The sequence below is a fragment of the Pseudophryne corroboree genome, chromosome 11 (assembly GCF_028390025.1).
Source record: "Pseudophryne corroboree isolate aPseCor3 chromosome 11, aPseCor3.hap2, whole genome shotgun sequence".
NCBI lineage: Eukaryota > Metazoa > Chordata > Amphibia > Anura > Myobatrachidae > Pseudophryne > Pseudophryne corroboree.
The window spans coordinates 120,750,513-120,766,052 of NC_086454.1; the positions used below are offsets into that span (position 1 = coordinate 120,750,513).

Below are 15,540 nucleotides of genomic sequence, written 5' to 3' on the forward strand. Positions count from 1 at the left end.
ACATATCTGGCAGCATGAGGGGACATATCTGGCAGCATGAGGGGACATATCTGGCAGCATGAGGGGACATATCTGGCAGCATGAGGGGACATATCTGGCAGCATGAGGGGACATATCTGGCAGCATGAGGGGACATATCTGGCAGCATGAGGGGGCATATGTGGCAGCATGAGGGGACATATCTGGCAGCATGAGGGGACATATCTGGCAGCATGAGGGGACATATCTGGCAGCATGAGGGGACATATCTGGCAGCATGAGGGGACATATCTGGCAGCATGAGGGGACATATCTGGCAGCATGAGGGGGCATATGTGGCAGCATGAGGGGACATATCTGGCAGCATGAGGGGACATATCTGGCAGCATGAGGGGACATATCTGGCAGCATGAGGGGGCATATGTGGCAGCATGAGGGGGCATATGTGGCAGCATGAGGGGACATATCTGGCAGCATGAGGGGACATATCTGGCAGCATGAGGGGACATATCTGGCAGCATGAGGGGGCATATGTGGCAGCATGAGGGGACATATCTGGCAGCATGAGGGGACATATCTGGCAGCATGAGGGGGCATATGTGGCAGCATAATGGGCATATGTGGCAGCATGAGGGTCATATGTGGCAGCATGAGGGTCATATGTGGCAGCATGAGGGTCATATGTGGCAGCATGAGGGTCATATGTGGCAGCATGAGGGACATATGTGGCAGCATGAGGGACATATGTGGCAGCATGAGGGACATATGTGGCAGCATGAGGGACATATGTGGCAGCATGAGGGACATATGTGGCAGCATGAGGGACATATGTGGCAGCATGAGGGACATATGTGGCAGCATGAGGGACATATGTGGCAGCATGAGGGACATATGTGGCAGCATGAGGGACATATGTGGCAGCATGAGGGCATATCTGGCAGCGTGGGGGCATATCTGGCAGCGTGGGGGCATATCTGGCAGCGTGGGGGCATATCTGGCAGTGTGGGGGCATATCTGGGCATATCTGGCAGCGTGGGGGCATATCTGGCAGCGTGGGGGCATATCTGGCAGTGTGGGGGCATATCTGGCAGTGTGGGGGCATATCTGGCAGTGTGGGGGCATATCTGGCAGTGTGGGGGCATATCTGGCAGTGTGGGGGCATATCTGGCAGTGTGGGGGCATATCTGGCAGTGTGGGGGCATATCTGGCACTGTGGGGGCATATCTGGCACTGTGGGGGCATATCTGGCAGTATGAGGGCATATCTGGCACTGAGGGCTGTGTACGGCTAGAGCTGCATTTCCCACCCTAGGCTTATACTCGAGTCAATAAGTTTTCCCAGGTTTTTGTGGTAGAATTAGGTGCCTCGGCTTATATTCGGGTCGACTTATACTCGAGTATATACGGGTATTTGAAAGTTTCTATCATGTCCCCCCCTTTCCCTTCTCTGCTCCAAACTATACATATTGAGATTTCTTAGTCTTTCTGGGTATGTTTTGTGATGTAGGCCATGCACCATTTTAGTTGCCCTCCTTTGTACAGTTTCTAATGTATTAATATCCTTTTGAAGATATGGCCTCCAGAACTGAATACAGTATTCTAGATGAGGCCGTACCAATGACCTATACAGTGGCATTATTACTTCTTTCTTTCTGCTGCTGATTCCCCTCCCAATGCAGCCAAGCATCTGACTAGCCTTCCTCATTGCCTTGTTACATTGCTTACCTGCTTTTAAGTCATCTGAAATAGTGACTCCTAGATCCCTTTCCTCCTCAGTAGTTTCCAGTATAGTGCCATTAATACTGTATTTAGCTTTAGGATTTTTGAGACCCAAGTGCATGATTTTGCATATTTTGGCATTAAACTGTAATTGCCAGACTCTTGACCATTCCTCTAGTCTACCTAGATCCTCAATCATTTGTTTTACCCCACCTGGTGTGTCTACCCTGTTGCATACCTTTGTGTCATCTGCAAAAAGGCATACTTTCCCTTTAATGCCATTTGCAATGTCACCAATAAAGATATTAAAAAGCACTGGTCCAAGTACAGATCCCTGGGGTACTCCACTGGTAACATTTCCCTCCTGTGAATGCACTCCATTTACCACAACTCTCTGTTTTCTATCCTTCAACCAAGATCTTATCCATTCAATAATCCTAATATCCAATCCCAAACTTTCAAGTTTATTTAGCAATCTGCGATGTGGAACTGTGTCAAAAGCCTTACTAAAGTCTAGATAAGCTATATCCATGGCTCCACCTTTATCCATCACTTGAGTCACACAATCAAAAAAGTCAATAAGATTTGTTTGACATGATCTCCCCCCAGTGAATCCATGCTGTTTGGGATCCAGTAAATTGCCGGATTTGAGATAATCTACAACTCTTTCTTTTAAGAGTGTTTCCATCAATTTCCCTACTACTGATGTAAGACTCACTGGTCTGTAGTTGTTTGCCTCTTCCTTGCTTCCACTTTTGTGCAGTGGGACTACGTTTGCTCTTTTCCAGTCCCCTGGAATTTCTCCTGTAGCTAATGACTGGTTGAATAATTCTGTCAATGGTGCTACCAGCACCTCTTTAAGTTCTTTTAATATCCTTGGATGTATCCCATCTGGCCCCATAGATTTGTCCACTTTCAGCTTTGAGAGTTCCCATATGACATATAGGTGTCATCAGCATTTGCTTTATCGTTTCTGCTAAGACACATAACGGATGATGACAATCATGGCGCCACAGGGACACTACTCTCCAGCACTGCATTCATCCAAGTTATAATACAAAGCTAAGCAACATGCAACCAATCCAGCTATTGCAGAAATACAAGTCACAGCATTCCCTGACAGTCTTTGCTTGCTGGGACTCTTAGTTCCACAACAGCTGGCAAGCCGAAGGTTATATATGTTTGCTCCAAAGCATTATTAGTTGAGGAAGTTTTTAATTTGCAGACCAGATAAATGTAATACCAATGCTGATTACTCTGTGCTGTACATGCTTCCTGTACAATTACCGAGACATTATTCTGGTCACACCCTCAATACAGGAAACTCTGCTCCATGACTGGACTTTGTTCTACAGCAAAGGCCGGAGTTACCAAAGTATTTGTCCCCCTACTGCCAGGCTGCCGTCATCTAAGACGCCAATCACCAAGGGAAACAGCAAAGGCCTAATGCCCCCTGTGACCTACCCCTAGTAGCAGAAGTCATGGTGAACAGGTTGGACTAATACATACAAAACACTTTGGATTTCTAGAGAACAAATGGGCTCTTTACATGTCTGTTAAAATGGTTTTTCACAATATTCTATTACAGGTGCAGGAAATCTGTAGCACTCAAGCTGCTGCAGAACTATACATCCCAGCATGCCCTGCCACAATTTTAGCATTCCCAGCCTAACTGCAAAACTGTGGCAGGGTATACTTGGATGTGTAGTACTACAGCAGCTGGAGAGCTAGAGGATGCCTACCATTGTTCTTTCAAATCCAGCGTGATACAGATCAGGAACTCCGAGCCCACACACATTATTCTGCTTATCTTACTATGAAAGTGTTGGCTTATTACACAATAAAAAGTACTGAATATTATTACACTTAGGACATAAGAAAATGCAGCACGAGGCATTTCGCAACCAATATCTCTCATTACTCCACAGATCCCATAGAGGGGCACAAGACTATGGGGCTAGTTTACCTGATCGGTGCTGTGCGTGTTCGCACAGCAGTGATCGGGCCTGAACAACGCAGTGCACCGGCGAATGGCAGACAGCCGACGGCTGTCTTAGCCCTGCGATTGCCTCTGCCTGATTGACAGGCAGAGGCGGTCCGGCGGCATTTAGCCGCCGTTTAGTGAGCGCGGTCCGGGCAATGCAGGCGTGCCCGGACCAATGGGGGGGGGGGCGGGCCGTGGAGGCTGCGTGATGTCACACACAGCCGCTCCGACCCTGGCAGCGACGAGTAGCTCCCTGCCAGCGCACAGGAGCTGCGCTGGTAGGGAGCTACTCTTCCAGTACAAAAGCATCGCCGCTGTGCGATGCTTTTGTGCTTCTGCGATGGGGTAGGGCCTGACATGCGGGGCGGACTAGCCCTGTGCTGGGTGTTCCCCCGCATGTCAGTGTGTCTGATCGTAGCTGTGCTAAATAGAGCACAGCTACGATCAACTCTGAATCACCCCCTATGAGTGAAGATTACCTGCCATATAAAACAGTAATCTGCGCTGTTGGACATCGCGGTACATATAGTCATGATTGCATAAAGGTAATTTCTGGCAAAAGTAAGAACTATCTATTGTGATGACTAGTGCTCTCATCATGAAATTCACCTCATGGGGGAATGGAATTGAGGGCGGATTCACCGGGCCAAATTTGCGTAACACCCACCGCGCATTATGGCAACGGGATCTCGCTCATAAGTGCTTGCTATGCAATAAGGTAACAAGCACTTTTGAGCGAATAGGGGTGCGAATCAGCCAGACGAAGGGTGCGAGTCGGCCTGCTGTTGCCGGCATTTAAACGCCGCATCAACAGTAATTTGCCCTCTTCGCCCACAACGGAATTCCCCCTCATGCCTCCTTTTATTTCCCAAATGAAGAAAAGCATTTGTTATTTATTCTGTAGCCACACTATAGTAACTAGACTAATTGCTACTTTCTGTAAGGAGATGTAGTTCTCTGCAGCACCGGACAGCGGAGAAACACAGGACGTACAGAAACCAGGGACTTTCATAGTAGAAAGAGTTAAGAATTGTTTTTGTGGAGAAAACAAAAGGGATCTGTCCTCAGAGAACAATGGGGATGTGTGAGAGGCGTGTGGTATGATGTAAACATTGGCAACGTCGACATCCATCTTGTATGTAGACAGTGACATACTAGAATGCTAACACTGTCCATGGTGGCCCAGCGGTAACTTACCTGCTCCTGACAGCTCCAGCATGGCTTCCGGGTCCTGGCGATGTGACTGTCATTTTGGGTCAGACCTTCAAATTCTATGTGGTTTCAATAAGTACTTCTTGGGGCTATCCTTAACCCTCCCTCTAGTGCCTAACACCCCCTCCCCAACCACACACACAGCCTAACCCCCCTACAGCTTAACCTTGACACACGTCAACATTCTGAGAATGTCAACATGTTGCCTGTCGATATTTTAATAGTGTCAACATAACTGTTCACTTTCTGGAGTCAACCTTCTTACTACATCCCATTTGAGAGCGCTCTGCTGATCCATCTGTCTATATCACAGGTTCTCGAACTCGGTCCTCAGGACCCCACACAGTGCATGTTTTGCAGTTCTCCTCACAGAATCACAAGTGAAATAATTAACTCCAAAATGTGTCAGTGAGTAATTAATACACCTGTGCACTTGCTGGTTTACCTGCAAAACATGCACTGTGTTCGGTCCTGTGGACAGAGTTTGAGGACCCCTGGTCTATATGATGGGAATAAACAAGCCGCAATGCAGAACAGGTATGAGGAACGCCTCCCAGATCTATCAGTCCCTGATATCAGGCCGGAACACACTCATGCAGGTACAGTCTCAGACTTCTCATTTCCTGAAGCGACACATTTGGCCTGGTTACCTGCCCTGTTGCGGAGAAGTGCCCAAAGGGGATGCAGTTTAGTGACATTGGCTAACCTATGCATTCCTAGCATACCTCTTACCCCACTGACTATATCTGTCTTCAATACACCTGCATCACACCTCTGCCCTCTTCATATCTGTATATAGTGCATCACACCTCTGCCCTCTTCATATCTGTATATAGTGCCGGCATACTCCATGGTGCTGTATAACTGGGAACACAGTAAGGCTAGGTAACAACAGACTGTCCGAGCACATCAGACCATCTCCTGCAAGACATCCTCTGGTCGGAAGACCCCAATCTCAATATTACATACACGTGAGGGAATATATTACATTGACCACAATACCAAACATTATTTTCTATGTTTTCTATGTATTATATCTATACACCCATAGTGCACACATACAGTATTACATCCAATTCCTGTTTTCACAGCAACCATTGCTGCCCTAAAATCACAAAGCTATAATAAAGTATGTAATAAATAAAATATCTTATTACAGTTTAGAACAAATGACCCCTACTATAAACGTCCTATACACACCCCTCAGTCCCCATCTCAGGCATAGGGAAATGCTTGACATACTGACAAGCTCTGCACATTACTATCAATCCCCTGTATACCAGCAACAAAGCAGCACAGCCACAATCTGCATGATGCAGCCCCTGTAGGAGCACACACCGTTCCATTACAGTGTTACATTACACACAGCCCTACGACAGGTCCTTGTGGGGCTGCACAAAGGCTCTGTAGCTCTGCACTGATCTGGGGCGCAGGTCTCACCTCTGGGCTGCAGTGATGGCTCTGACAGCGGCTGTAGATCCCACAGGATACGTGGACAGAATTCCCGGACACCGGACAACCTCAGAGCTCGGAAAGAGAGATTGTGCTCACAAAGCCACACCTCGCAAGGGCCTGCCCGGCTTAACCCTATGCATGCCATTTGCTAGGTAGTCTACAAGACAAGTGGCGCCATCTGCTGGTGATTTGTGCGATTACACATACTTGTATATTATGTTTATTGTTTTAAGTACACAATGCACAGTGCTATGTAACAAATGTCGTTTTCTCTTACGTCCTAGAGGATACTGGGGATCCATTTAGTACCATGGGGTATAGACGGGTCCACTAGGAGCCAAGGGCACTTTAAGAATTTGATAGTGTGGGCTGGCTCCTCTCTCTATGCCCCTTCTAGCAGACTCAGTTTAGAAAATGTGCCCGGAGGAGTCGGTCACGCTTATGGAAGCTCCTGAAGAGTTTTCTGCATTTATTTTTCTGTTTGTTATTTTCAGGCAGGACTGGATGGCTCCAGCCTGCCTGCTTCGTTGTTACTTTCAAATGTATTCAATCAGTGCTTGTACATACTGCTGTTTACATTTGTCAAATAGAATGCACACTGTCCCTTAAAGTTCGTTAAACTCCCTCCGACATACTTGAATGCCCCTGACTTGTGAGAAGACAGCAGACATTTTCACTGACTATATAAGGTTATTACTGGATGGCTCCTTATGATACCACATGCATGCCTCCCAACTGTCCCGATTTTCGCGGGACAGCCCCGTTTTTTTGGGGTCTATTCCGCTATCCCTCCCGCGGGCCACAGTGTCCCGCGGTGGGGGGGGGGGGGCTCCCTATCACTCGCTGCCCTGCTCAGTTCAGAGCAGAAGGGAATAGACGCTGTGCGCATGTGCACAGCGTCTATTCCAATGAGTCAGAGAGACTGGGGCATGGGCAGCAGCTCACAGAGCACTGGCCGTACCCCCACTGTGATAAAAATTGGAGGCGTGGCTTGTGATAGCATCATTCACATGAAGCCACACCCCTTTCTGTTAGGCCATGTCCCCCCCTTTGGCGCCGCGCCTGGAGTTCCGCTTCTAAACATACAAATGTTGGGAGGTATGCACATGTGTATTTTTAAAGACTGCTTCACATAAATCTGACATCACCTATACTGCTTGTGCACATGGGGAAGGGGAACCCTGCCATCCTGTGTGTGTCCCTTATCCCTGTGCAAACCCCTGGTGTCTGCAGGGACATAACATGGGCAGTGTTCTCCCCACACTTTATTTCCTAGTCAGTCCATGCCGTAAAATTCCCCTGCCATCCAGTGCTGTAACGTGGTCAGTAAGTTGCGTTGCGCTATTTCTATATGAAACATCAGTGCAGCGTGACTTTCGGACACATGAGACTGGAGGGCAGAGCATATCGCTCCCACAGTATAAAATAAAGGGCATGCAGTTGCCAGGAGTAACAGACACTAGCAAACACACTGAACAGTGAAGAGAATGGACAGATGCTACATGTTTGATACTGGTCTTTTTGTATAACCAGCAAGTGTGGCAGTATCTGGACATTGCTGCTATCTATTTCCAACGAGCAAGCAAAAATAAAGGGTGAGGCTTGCAAAAGATGTCATACCCTGTGAGGTCACATCCCTTGTACGGGTGCCCCTTTAACGGGTGCGAGCGCAAGCATGCACCCACCTATCCTGCCACCCCCATCTCACAAAACGCAGTCATAAGTTTTATAAAAAAAAGCTACTAGCATTACTAATGTGGGGCATATGTGTCAGGTGCATTATTGTGTGGAATTATGTGTATCATGGGCATTAATAAAGTGGGGTATATGTGTAAGGTGCATTACTGTGTGGCATTATGTGTATTATGTGCATTACTAATGTGGGGCATATGTGTAAGGTGCATTACTGTGTGGAATTATGTGTATTATGGGCATTACTAATGTGGGGCATATGTGTAACGTGCATTACTGTGTGGCATTATGTGTATTATGTGCATTACTAATGTGGGGCATATGTGTAAGGTGCATTACTATGTGGAATTATGTGTATTATGGGCATTACTAATGTGGGACATATGTGTAAGGTGCATTACATTGTGTGATTATGTGTATTATGGGCATTACTAATGTGGGGCATATGTGTAAGGTGCATTACTGTGTGGAATGATGTGTATCATGGGCATTACTGTGTGGCATTATGCAGGGTTGAACTGGCACACAGGGTAACCACCCGGTAGGCCCCACTGCCTGAGTGTTGCTGGGTCAGAACTAGCGGCGGTGCTAGGGGGCACCAGACAAAATTTTGCCTAGGGCATCAAATTGGCTAGGGTCGGCTATGGGGTTAATGGTCCCGTTCCCCGCTGACAGGACACTAGCTCCTGAGGAAACTATTTGCAAGCTCCACCACGGCAAGTGTACATTCCCGCAGCACGTCGCCACCCCTAACAGAGCCAGAAGAAAGAAGAGTGGTGAATACTAAGACGGCGTCCCGGCTTGCGGGTCGTCGGGCATTATGGTGACATGAGGGTACAGAGACGCATGGCTTCTAACTGGGGCAGATTGCGTCTCCAGACTCAGTACACAACTGCATCTCAGTACACTGTACACAGTACCCAGACTGGCAATCAAAGCCTTAAAACGGATCTGTCTCCATTTTAAGCACAAAATTACCTCAGCCAGTATAAAAAAGAAGCGGTAAGACCGTGCGCCGTTGAAAGGCCTTCACTATGAGTGGATCCAGCAGCTCACCAGCGACATTTTCCCTCTGCAGTGGACACAGACGCTGACTGACAGGGATGCGCAGCTCCTCCGGTGTGACTCCAGATTACCTTAGCGGTACCATGGGGTCATAGTAGTGGGGGAGCGATTATTATTGTACTAAGTCCCCAATCTGGGTACTTAGTCTGTGACCTGGCTAAGCTTGGCATTAGCAATAAGGGCGCTGTGTGCTGGCTCCAATATCTCTGTGCCTCCCTGGAAGGGCTCTTTGTGGATTAATTGTGTTTTTAACCTTTCCTGTGTGTGTGCTGTCACATTTACAATATGTCAGGCCAAGAGTGTATTTCATGTACAGCATAGTGTTCCTCTTCCTTAGGGAGCTCACTACTATGTACTAAGTTTAGTGCACCTTCTCAGGCTAGCGGGCTGAACCAGCGTGGCTGGATTCCATTAAAGGAATGATTTCCAATATCTCTAATAAATTGTCCCGCCATGAGAAAGAGACGCAATACTTAAGACTGTCTATGGATGAGATTATGAATAGAGTCTCAGTCCCCAAACACAAGCGTCTCAGTCCCCTGCCATTTGTCCGCAAAAATGATCTCTGGCCCATATCCTGCTGTCTGACTCTGACGCTGAGGGGTCAGACATGGAGGAGGGGGAGGTAGACTCAGAGGGGGGGATCGCTGCTCTGTCACAGGGAATAGAGGCTCTTATAGAAGCTATCAGAGATGTACTGCAAATTCCTGATAAGGTGGCAGAGGAGTGTGAGGAATCTTATTTTAATGTAAAAAGAGAAGTCCTCAGTCATTTTTCCTGTGTCAAAGGAATTGAATACCCTGTTTGAAGAACCATGGGTTAATCCTGATAAGAAATTTCAAATCCCTGAGAGGTTACTCTCATCCTTTCCTTTTCCTCCTGAGGATAGGAAAAAATGGGAAAGTCCACCGATAGTGGATGCATCAGTGCCCAGGTTGTCACGAAAAATTGTATTACCTGTACCTGGTGCAGCAACCCTGAAAGACACGGCTGATTGTAAAATTGAGATTACACTCAAATCCTTGTACACGACTGCTGGGGTGGCCCAGAGACCCACTATAGCATGTGCGTGGATTACTAAAGCCATTGCTAAATGGTTAAGTAACCTAATTGAGGGGTTAGATTCCTTATCTAGAGGGGGAGATAGTTTTACAGGACTCTGCAAACTTTATGGCGGAAGCCATAAAAGAAGTAGGTTTGTTTAATGCAAGTACCACTGCTATGGCAGTGTCAACACGCAGGGGCTTATGGTTACGCCAGTGGACTGCGGATGCGGACTCCAGGAAAGGCGTGGAAAGCCTACCCTTCACAGGAGAGGCCTTATTTGGAGAAGAACTAGACAAACGGATCTCCAAAGCTACTGCGGGTAAGTCCACATATCTTCCTTCTGCAGCTCCCCCAACCTGGAAGACCTACTCAAGACCTACTCTACAGTCCTTTTGGACTGCCAAGTTTAAGAGCAAAGTCAGAGGATCTTCTACAGCCAACAGAGGCGCTAGAGCAGGCGTGGGGAACCTTCGGCCCTCCAGCTGTTGTTGAACTACACATACCAGCATGCCTTCCTACACTTTTAGCATGGCCAAATAGCAAAACTGTTGCAGGGCATGCTGGGATGTGTAGTTCAGCAACAGCCGGAGGGCCGAAGGTTCCCCATCCCTGCGCTAGAGGTAAACCACGCAAACCAGCAACTGACCGTCTCAGGAACAGAGCTCCAGCTCTGCTTCCTCAAAGCCTTCAGCATGACGGTGAACCGCAATGTATGGAAAACTGGCAGGTGGGAGCCCAACTAAAAAATTTCAGTCACATCTGGACAACATCAGGGTGGTCATTCCGAGTTATTCGCTCGTTGCCGATTTTCGCTATGCTGCGATTTGTTGCTAACTGCGCATGCGCATGGTACGCAGCGCGCATGCGCTAAGTTATTTAACACAAAACTTAGTAGATTTGCTGGTGTTCGTACAACGCTTTTCAGTCGCACTGCTGTTCGGTAAATGATTGACAGGAAAGGTGCGTTTCTGGGCGGCAACTCAGCGTTTTCACGGCGTTGGCTAAAAAACGCAGGCGTGCCAGTGAAAAACGCGGGAGTGGCTGGAGAAACGGGGTGTGGCTGGCCGAACGCAGGGCGTGTTTGTGACGTCAAACCAGGAACTAAACGGACTGAGCTGATCGCAATCTGTGAGTAGGTCTGGAGCTACTCAGAAACTGCAAAGAATTATTTAGTAGCAATTCTGCTAATCTCTCGTTCGCAATTCTGCTAAGCTAAGATACACTCCCAGAGGGCGGCGGCCTAGCGTGTGCAATGCTGCTAAAAGCAGCTAGCGAGCGAACAACTCGGAATGAGGGCCCATGCCAGGATCCCTTTGTCATAGATCTTATTTCCCAGGGCTACAGACTTGAGTTTCAGGAGCTCCCACCTCACAGATTCTTCAAATCAGGCTTACCAGTTTCAAAAGAGGCAAGTATAACCTTACAGGATGCCATTCAAAAACTGGTACAGACTCAGGTCATTGTTCCAGTTCCCCCTCATCTCAAAAACAAGGGATATTATTCCAACTTGTTTGTGGTACCGAAACCGGACGGTTCGGTAAGGCCGATTTTGAATCTAAATTCGTTGAACCCGAGTGTTCATATTCAAGATGTAGGCCCTCATTCCGAGTTGTTCGCTCGGTAAAAATCTTCGCATCGCAGCGATTTTCCGCTTAATGCGCATGCGCAATGTCCGCACTGCGACTGCGCCAAGTAAATTTGCTATGCAGTTAGGATTTTTACTCACGGCTTTTTCATCGTTCTGGCGATCGTAATGTGATTGACAGGAAATGGGTGTTACTGGGCGGAAACAGGCCGTTTTATGGGCGTGTGGGAAAAAAACGCTACCGTTTCCGGAAAAAACGCAGGAGTGGCCGGAGAAACGGGGGAGTGTCTGGGCGAACGCTGGGTGTGTTTGTGACGTCAAACCAGGAACGACAAGCACTGAACTGATCGCAGATGCCGAGTAAGTCTGGCGCTACTCAGAAACTGCTACGAGGTGTGTAATCGCAATATTGCGAATACATCGTTCGCAATTTTAAGATGCTAAGATTCACTCCCAGTAGGCGGCGGCTTAGCATGAGCAAATCTGCTAAAATCCGCTTGCGAGCGAACAACTCGGAATGAGGGCCGTAGTCTCTGAGAACGGTGATCTCAGGTCTGGAGGAGAGGGAATTCCTAGTGTCCTCAGAGATCAAGGATGCGTACCTTCACATTCCGATCTGGCCGCCTCACCAGGCTTATCTACGATTTGCACTACAGGACTGTCACTACCAGTTCCAGGCCCTGCCTTTTGGTCTCTCCATGGCACCGAGGGTGTTCACCAAGGTGATGGCAGAGATGATGTTTCTCCTTCGCAAGCAGGGAGTGAACATAATTCTGATAAAGGCTCCGTCCAGGGAGAGGTTGTTGAACAGCACCGGCCTCACAACCAAACTACTCCTGGATCACGGATGTATTCGAAATCTTCCGAAATCTCACTTAAAACCAACTCAGAGGCTCCCATTTCTGGGAATGATATTGGACACACAGTCACAGAAAGTTTTTCTTCTGTTGGAAAAGGCATTGGTAATCCAGTTGATGGTTCGGAATGTCCTGAAGCCAACCTGGATATCTATGCATTCGCCTTCTGGGGAAAATGGTGGCATCTTATGAGGCTCTTCAGTACTTAAGGTTTAATGCAAGAGCCTTCCAGCTCGACCTGTTGGATAAATGGTCCAGATCACATCTTCACATGCACCAGCTGATCCGTCTGTCGCCAAAGGCCAGAATCTCCCTTCTGTTGTGGCTACAGACTTCTCACCTAATTGAGGGCCGATGGTTCGGGATTCAAAATTGGATTCTGCTAACCACGGACGCAAGCCTCAGAGGTTGGGGAGCAGTCACCCAGGGGGTGCAGTTTCAGGGTAGATGTTCAAGTCAGGAAGTCATCCTTCCAATCAAGATTCTGGAACTCAGGGCTATATACAACGCCCTTCTGCAGGCCTCATATCTTCGTCAAGATCGGGCCATTCAGGTCCAGTCGGACAATGTGACGGCAGTGACGTATATAAACCGACAGGGCGGAACGAACAGCAGAGCAGCAATGTCAGAGGTGTCAAGAATTCTCCTCTGGGCAGAAAAACATGCTGCAGCGATGTCGGCAGTCTTTATTCCGGGAGTAGACAACTGGGAAGCAGACTTCCTCAGCAGCCACGACCTGCACCAGGGGGAGTGGGGCCAACACCCGGAGGTGTTCATGTGCTTGACACGTTGATGGGGATGTCCACAAATCTACATGATGGCCTCTCATCTCAACAAGAAGCTCACGTGGTATTGTTACAGGTCGAGAGACCCACAGGCAGTGGATGCTCTGACGACTCCATGGGTCTATCAGATAGTATACGTGTTTCCTCCACTTCCTCTGATCCCAAGAATTCTGAAAAGAATAAAAAGGGAAAAGGTTCAAGCAATTCTCATTGCTCCGGACTGGCCAAGAAGGGCCTGGTACGTGGACCTTCTGGAGATGCTCCTCGAAGATCCGTGGCCTCTACCTCTTCGCAAGGATCTTCTGCAACAGGGCCCATTCGTCTGTCAAGACTTACCATGGCTACGTTTGGTGGCATGTAAGTTGAACGGCTGATTCTAGCCAGGAGAGGCATCCCTGACAAGGTCATACCGACTATGTTCCAAGCCAGGAAGAGGGTAATGTTGAAACATTACCACCGTATTTGGAAGAAATACGTCTCTTGGTGTGAGAGCAGAAAATGGGATCTCAATTTGGTGCTGCAGTTCCTCCAATCGGACTGGTTTGAACTGTTACAGGAGGTAGATGTAAAATATCATACGTGGAAGACCGTCACACTGTTGGCCTTGGCTTCAGGAAGACGTGTGTTGGAACTGGGGGCGTTGTCTTACAAGAGCCCCTATTTAATTTTCCATGAGGATAGAGCTGAACCCAGGACTCATCAGCAATTTCTTCCGAAGGTTTCACATCAACCAACCTATTGTGGTTCCGGTTGTTACCAACACCTCTGTTACTTCAAAGTCTTTGGATGATGTGAGGGCTTTGAAGGTGTATGTGAAGAGAACAGCTCGTCACAGGAAATCGGACTTGCTGTTTGTTCTTACGATCCCAATAAGATTGGATATCCTGCTTCAAAGCAGTCAATTGCGCGCTGGATCAGGCTCACTATCCAGCAAGCTTATTCCCCGGCAGGACTGCCGGTTCCTAAATCTGTACAGGCCCATTCGACTAGGTCGGTGGGTTCTTCTTGGGCGGCTGCCCGCAGTGTCTTTGCCTTACAGCTCTGCCGAGCAGCTACTTGGTCAGGTTCGAACACGTTTGCAAAGTTCTACAAGTACGAAACTTTGGCATCTGAGGACCTTCAGTTTGGTCAATCAGTTCTGCAGGAACCTCAGCACTCTCCCACACGGTTTGGGAGCTTTTGTACTTCCCAATGGTACTAAATGGAGCCCCAGTATCCTCTAGGACGTAAGAGAAAATAGCATTTCTCGTAGTCCTTAGAGGATACTGGGCACCCGCCCGGTGCTTCATTCTTCCTGCACTGTTACTTGGTTAAGTATTGTTGTTTGGTTCAGCTGTTGCTGTTTCTGTTTCAAGTTTGGTTAGCTTAGCTTTCCTCTTGTTTGTGTGTGCTGGTTCGGAATCTCACCACTATCCTTTTATATCCTTCTCTCAAAGTATGTCCGTCTCCTCGGGCACAGTTTCCTAGACTGAGTCTGGTAGGCACAGAGGGAGGAGCCAGCCCACACTATCAAATTCTTAAAGTGCCCATGGCTCTTAGTGGACCCATCTATACCCCATGGTATTAAATGGATCCCCAGTATCCTCTACGGACTACGAGAAAAGGATTGACCGGGAGGTAATTACAATCCTATTTTCTCAGTCAATGTAGGCGGTTTGGAACCTACTGTATAAAAGCAGATAAACTAAATATAGAAACCTGTAAATTATACCATTTTATTTTTGTTGTGCTGGTGTGGTGCTAGAGCCATCTTGAGCTACAGTAGGACTGAAGTGCTGTGTGCAATCACATTCTGGGTCAGAGGTGCATTATTATCAGCATGCGATTGTAATAGCCCAGTGCTTGCTATGATATCAGAGAATCTCTGCGACTGTGAGTGCTGAACCCCACAATTCTGTCCAAGACACGACTCCCACAAAACACATATCCAACGTGCAAACACCCAGTTGCTGCCCATTTGTACCCACTGAGCCACAAATGGAGAAGCATACTAGTCTGTATAACCCATGTGCATTTGCAGATGCTAATTGAGTGATCCAGCTACATGCATATTGAGTTGCCATCTATCCATTTTCAGATTCCCGGACATGGGCATGGCCAAAACCACAGTAGGGTTATAATCATTTTCATTGAGAGAGCCCCCACATGCCATTGCACCCCT

The 15,540-nt window shown here is 47.9% G+C and overlaps 1 protein-coding gene across 1 annotated transcript in view; it reads right to left on the bottom strand.

Moving 5' to 3' along the window:
- The window catches only part of CD151 (CD151 molecule (Raph blood group)), an 88,410-nt gene extending 81,941 nt beyond the window's left edge, over window positions 1–6,469 (bottom strand). The window contains exon 1 of the mRNA XM_063944769.1: window positions 6,334–6,469. The gene's annotated coding sequence lies outside the window, so the exon portion shown is untranslated. The remainder of the gene's footprint in view (window positions 1–6,333) is intronic.
- Window positions 6,470–15,540: the final 9,071 nt, after the last annotated feature.